Source organism: Sinocyclocheilus rhinocerous, unplaced genomic scaffold (assembly GCF_001515625.1).
Source record: "Sinocyclocheilus rhinocerous isolate Xijiao unplaced genomic scaffold, SAMN03320098_v1.1 scaffold99, whole genome shotgun sequence".
In the NCBI taxonomy this organism is placed as follows: Eukaryota; Metazoa; Chordata; class Actinopteri; order Cypriniformes; family Cyprinidae; genus Sinocyclocheilus; species Sinocyclocheilus rhinocerous.
Genome location: NW_015670981.1, coordinates 1248952 through 1255444, shown reverse-complemented (window position 1 = coordinate 1255444; position 6493 = coordinate 1248952). Strand labels below are relative to the sequence as shown.

General features: G+C 35.6%; 1 protein-coding gene and 1 pseudogene across 1 annotated transcript in view; both read left to right on the top strand.

Annotated features, from left to right (window-relative positions):
• Nucleotides 1-1476, top strand: part of LOC107734519 (AMP deaminase 1-like) — a 7280-nt pseudogene extending 5804 nt beyond the window's left edge.
• An 860-nt stretch (nucleotides 1477-2336) lies between these two features.
• LOC107734514 (DENN domain-containing protein 2C-like) overlaps nucleotides 2337-6493 on the top strand; it is a 24944-nt gene continuing 20787 nt past the window's right edge. Inside the window, exon 1 of the mRNA XM_016546487.1 lies at nucleotides 2337-2735. The gene's annotated coding sequence lies outside the window, so the exon portion shown is untranslated. The remainder of the gene's footprint in view (nucleotides 2736-6493) is intronic.

Sequence of the window (6493 nt, the reverse complement as noted above, 5' to 3'; positions counted from 1 at the left end):
TTAGTGTGTGTTTGTGTGTGTGTGTGTATATATATATATATATATATAGGTGTGTGTGTGTTAGGTTTTTTTATATTTTCAGTTTTCATTTTAATTTTACTTTAAAGCTCATTTGAATGAAAATGTTAATAAATAATACTAAAATAACACGGATTAAAAATTGCTATATATATATAAAAAGTAATCTGTGTTATTCTAAGTATTATTTATTTATTTATTTATTAACATTTTGAATGAGCCTTTGTTTTTATATTTTCAGTTTTCATTTTAATTTTAGTTTCAGTAATTTTGTTCTTTTGCATTTATTTATTTATTTATTTATATTTAGCTTTAATTTATTTATATCAGTTTTAGTTTTGGTCAGTTTACTACTTCAACTTAAACATATTTTATTTCAAATAGTTGCCAAGGCAACATTTCTGATTTTTATTTAATTTTTTTATTTCAGGTTTTTCATTTCATAATTTCATTAAATATTCATTTTTATTGTATTTCAGTTTTATTTCAAATGACATTGTTAACAATAACAACACTTAACTAACATATTATTGGGGGCTTTTTACACTTCAAAGCAAGAACATAATGATTCCATACCTAATAATTAATCATTCCAAATGATTAATTCCAAAAGAGTGTTACACATCTAAAAAGGGTTAATCAATGTTTTTGTTGAAATTTTGATGTCTAATAATCTATAACTTTCAGTCTCAATAATCACACTGAACTGAATTAAGCTGAATGCTGGTACATTCAGTATTATCATCTTCTGTAGAGCTGCTTTCCAGTCGCATCTTTCAACATCAACACTAGTATTATACTGATTAAATTGAATCAACACTGAACTGATACGAACTGAATAACAACATTACTGCCTTTTGAACAACTGTTTACAGCTGAATTGAACTCTCAAACTTCACACTGTTATTAATCTAACCTGACTTGATCTAAATGGCACTATTGCCTTAGCTACTTTAGTTGGGTTTCCATCTCTGTGAAGCTGCTTTGACACAAACTGTGTTGTATAAATTGCTATAGCAATTAAGGTGACTTGACTTGATACCGCAATATAATGTTTTTTTCTCACACAAACAGGAAAAGATTCATTTCCTTGGTGCTAACTACCTGAAGGACGGTCCTGAAGGCAATGACATCCGCAAAACCAACGTGGCTCAGATTCGCATGGCCTACCGCTACGAGACCCTGTGCTATGAGCTGAACCTCATTAGAGAGGGCGTGATTGCTGACTAAACAAACATGCACATACGCAAAGTGGGTTGTTCTACACTCTCCTTAAATTGTCACTTCCAATGACATTTCTGCATTATCATTAATGTGAAGCCCATGAGATAACATCCATGAGACACAGCTTAAATCTTAATGAGAATTGACATTCCAGAACTTAATACTGAGTCTTCTTGTACACAGGTGTCCGATTCATGATTGGCTTGTGCAGTTTGTCTTATGTCTGGGCTTTAGGTTTACAGTTAACTAAGTTTACATCTCCTCTGTGCCTTTATTGTATTATGTTTTTTGTGGTCGTGCTTTGGAAAAAGCCTGTTACAGTTGACTCAATAAACAATATCTATATTTAAAATATACAGTGTTCTGATTTTTTATCTTATTTTTAACACAAAGTTGAAAATGCTGCCATCATTTGCTCCTAACTTGCCATCATTTCCATAACTTTAACTTTTTTTTTTCTTTGAGCAAAATTTAGGGTGAGGCATTAGGGAACATGACATGGGTACATGACAACCAATGACATTTGATGTCATTGATGCCAAAGCAGGCATAACCTGTCACATGTCTTGAAAAGCTTGGTTTGTATAGAAAGATAGTCCGTGAATATCATATCAAATTTTAAATGTTACGTTTCTCAGAACTAATGGACTTTATATTGTTTATATTGTACATAATATGTTTTAAATAACTTATATATATATATATATATATATATGCATAGGCTATTATTATGTAAAATCACACATGTGCTTACAATACAAAAATTTTTAAGGTGTGTGTGTAAACCGAAATAACACACACACACGAAATATACACAAAATTACATTGTACACTTATAACCTATTAATATTAAAGAGCACTTTATGGACTAAACTGCTCCCCATAAAATATTGCCAATGTATATAAAGTAGTTTTAGCATATATTTGCATATATTTGCCTCATGCCACTAAAGAGTTAAAACAATAAAATCAAGACAATAAAGTAGCATTTCGGTTTCAAGTTAAGTTTTCTATCCAATCAGTTCATTGGAACACATATGGGTCATTTTATGAAGAGACACTTTTATTGCAGCACCAGTTCGTGAGCTGATTCATCCACTCGAGAGGAACCGAAGCTCAGATGGGGAACTGACAGCACAGGAGAAGGAGTAACCGAGCACATCCACTCCTCAAGGAACGCCGATAGCAGTTTCTGTCGGGAATATAAACAACACCAGGAGTTACATTGTTGCCAGTTGCCGGGAATTATTGGTTACTTTGAAACCCGTCGGTTACTCGCTGTGAAAGTGAATGGATACAAAGTTTTTCTTTTCCCGAGGAAGTTTTTAGCCGCCTGGCTAACTAAACAGCCGTGAGATATGAAGACTTCGGGTTCACAACAGAGTTACAGACTCAGTATTTACTCTAAATGAATTCTTATGAGAACTTTTATTTCAGTTTATTTCAGCGGAGTCGAACATATGTATTGTGAAACAGTGGACAAGTTTGCCTAAGTAAGTTGATATTTCTTCATAACAAAAGATCTGAACTGGCTTACATGATAGAGCTCTGGTTCGCTGGTTTTATTTATTTCTTCATTTATTTATTTATGTAATGTTATCTAATTTAATATCATTTTAAAATGTATTTATTTTATATTTTGAAAAGAAGCGTTTGAGAGAGGCGGGGCATAGAGGACCTACAATAATGCACAGTATTTGAAAAATAATGTGTTTTTCGAACATTAAAGCATGTCAACATATTGTGTTACACCAAATACACAAAATAATGATCTTTAAAAAAGCATCATATGACCCCTTTAAAATTTGATTTATTTTGTATGAATTTAATTATTTTATTTTTATTTATTTTTATTTAATAATTTTCTCACATTTTCTATATATTATTTTTCGTACCTGATACCAGAGCCTTTTATAATAAATATCCTTTTTTATCCATTGTTTAATTGTTTATTCAAGTCATTATAGACACCTTTTATTTACATTTAAACTTTGTTGAAGTTTACTTTTAAAGTAATTATGCTCATCACAAATTAATTTGTTTGTGTTGGAATGTCTACAAAATGTCTACAGTGCTGGCACCATAGTTAAGTTATTTATTGACTTTTACAGCTCAATATGCTAGGCAGTGTTTGACACGAGGTTTTGTCATATAGACATGATCAGGTTTAGCTTTGACAGTGAACTCACTCACTTTCCCACCCTCCTGATCTACTCCACCCAGAGGCATGTCCCCTCATGCTCAAGTACATGGGGTGGGTGGATCACCTGTCCGAGGTAATATTATGTCTTGATTTTCTACCATTTGAGAGCTGGGGTAATACTAGTGTCTGGTTGATGTTGCCGTTTTAGGGGTGTTTTGTGTATGTCTGCGGTTGCTGATGACTTTTTTGATAGCCAAACCCCAAACGCAGAGCTTTGGTGTTATACCTTGAAGCAGGTGGCTTGGAGAAAAGAGAGAAAGGATTTATACCGCCTCTCAGATTGTGGGTTAACGTCATGAGAACTTCCTCCGCGCATGCATTCGGGAAGTTTAAGTCAGGATGATTGGAGTTAGGCGGCTTACCGCAGACTCTCAGAAGTTGTAATTAACCGCTGGTCTGGCCCATCCAACCCTACACAGACCATCTGCACCGTTGTACGCCTGAGAACTTTGCTGCGTTCAATTTCATGCCAGACATCTGAGTCACCAAAAAACAAGCTTGGAAATACTGCACCAGATTACATTTGTAAAACCATCGTTATGGACATTCTGCTGATCCGGCCTTCCTGTGAATCAGGAAACACAGGCTAGGCCTTCCTACTCACACTCTTAGACACAAGTGGGTCAGTAGATGTGATGATCAAGGGGGATGGGATCTGGCTCGAATCGCGGAGAGATTCCAGTGCGTACGTTAGATGTAGGTCATCCAGAACAAAGGCATCATTTTCGGGTCCGGCCGATCAAATGTGGTCATATTTACCGAATTATGTCGTTCAGTCCCAGTGCCAAGAAATTCCAGCAGGTCTTCACTCTCAGCGTAATGTGCAACGTGTCCAAAACACTTTGGCCGCAGATGAGGGCTTGTGTTAGAGCTGACAGATCCGTCCCGTCTACAGTAGATGCAGGAAAGAGGAATTTCAAGTGGCCTCTTTTTGTTGTCAACTTGTTGCATAGATACCAGCGTTTATTAACATGCATGAAATCTTGTATATTTTCCTCATTGATGTGCTGACCGCTCGTTCTTGTGCCACAATGAAGGCCCTTCTATTATGCGCACATGGATGTGGAAATACTTGGAATGCCCGTCCTTTTCATGCTGCGGCTGAAAGAAGCTTTTGGAGAGGAGTGAAATTGAATTACATTATGCTCAAGTGTGTTAATGCACGGCAGTGCTTGGGACGGGCCCAGCTGGAGAGGGTGGGAGTGGGGGTGGTGGGGGTTCCTGGGGATGGAGGCCCCCACAATGCTTTGTCTTCTCCCATGTTCCTGTGGTTGTCCGTCTCCTTTTTGTTAGGGTTTTTATTTTTGGTTTCGCTGCTGACCTTGACAGTGACGATCTTTGGTTTCCTGCATTTATGCAGCATACAGGGACCATCACCTTTTGTGTGTGCAAAATGTGTTTGTCAGTTGAAAGAGGGTTGCATGATATTGGAAAAAACTGACATTGCATTTTTTTGTGTGATGTATTTGTATTGCAATATGAAAAAATACAGACATTTTCACCAGAGTATTTGAAAGGCAATATTTATGAAAAACGAATCATGCTACAGTTAGTAGGGTGATTTTGTTGGGGAGTGCATTTGCATAGAAAAAAAATGCTGAAAAAATGTTTACTCTGAAGATGTTTTTTGAGTGTGAAATCCTTTTAGGACTGCAAGATTTGGGAAAAACTTGAAAAATTTGGGTGTTCATCATACTTTAGTTTACAAATTTTTTTCCATTTTTTTAAAAACTAACCTCTAACCCAGGGGTGTCCAATCGTGCTCCTGGAGGGCCGGTGCCCTGCAGAGTTTAGCTCCAACCCCAATCAAACACACCTGTACCAGCAAATCAAGCACTTACTAGGCATACTAGACACTTCCAGACAGGTGTGTTGAGGCAAGTTGGAGCTAAACTCTGCAGGACAGTGGCCCTCCAGGACCGAGTTTGGACACCCCTGCAAACCTCTTTCAGTAACCATTTCAGTTTAAAAAAATCTTTGAATCTTTGAAAAAGAAAGGAGTCTTTGAAAGTTGAGTCTTAATAGGCCACATCCCCACTGTTTTTGAACAATTCAGTATAACTATAAATTGTCATAATTGCAATAATAATGATTTTTGTTGTATTATTGATTATAATATTATTAATAACGCAATTATGACAAATTTTTGCATTTGTTTTAAATTTTATTTACGATTTTTTTATCTTTATATAATGTGATATCATTAAATAAAAATAGTAAACAAAATAATAAAATAAATAAACAATACTGTAAAATAAATACCGTAAAATAATAAAATCAAGAAATAAAAATAAAAACAAAAATACTGTAAAATCACAATACTAATATTTATGTCTTAAAGGGGTCCTATTATGCTTTTTCACTTTTTCAACTTTAGTTAGTCTGTAATGTTGCTGTTTGAGCATAAAAAAGAATTGCAAATTTACAAAGTTCAAAGTCCACTTCAAAAGGAGATATTTTATTTAACAGAAATCACTTTTCAAAAACTACAACGAACGACTCGTTTGGACTACAACGTATATTTTCCGGGATTTGTGATATCACAAATATCGACAAATGGGACTAGACCTGGTTGAGCTGCACTAGTGAAGGCAACGAGTGTTATTATCACTATGTCGGAGACACGCTAGCTTTCCCAAGGCAGACGAACTTGGAGTGGTTACAATCATCCGGGTTTAAATCGTGTTCAAATTGATTTGATTTTGACGCAATATTTACACTGAAGCTCGCAGGCGGCTATGGTAAGGGGCATGACATTTCCCAACCAGGCGCCGAGTGCTGCCAATCACAACACACACTGGCCCAGCTAACCAATCACAGCACATTTCGTATTTCAGAAGGCGGGCCTTCATTTGATACAGGAACTATTCAAGCCGTTCATGCCAGACTGGGGAGAGAGGTGTTGTAATAATGTAAAATATGTGAAAATTTTTTTTTATGATGTGTAAAATGTGTAAAAACAACCTAGTATGAGAGCCTGTTCCAGTACACCCCCAAAACAAAATCAAGACTATGTAAAAGAGCATAATAGGACCCCTTTAAAAAAAA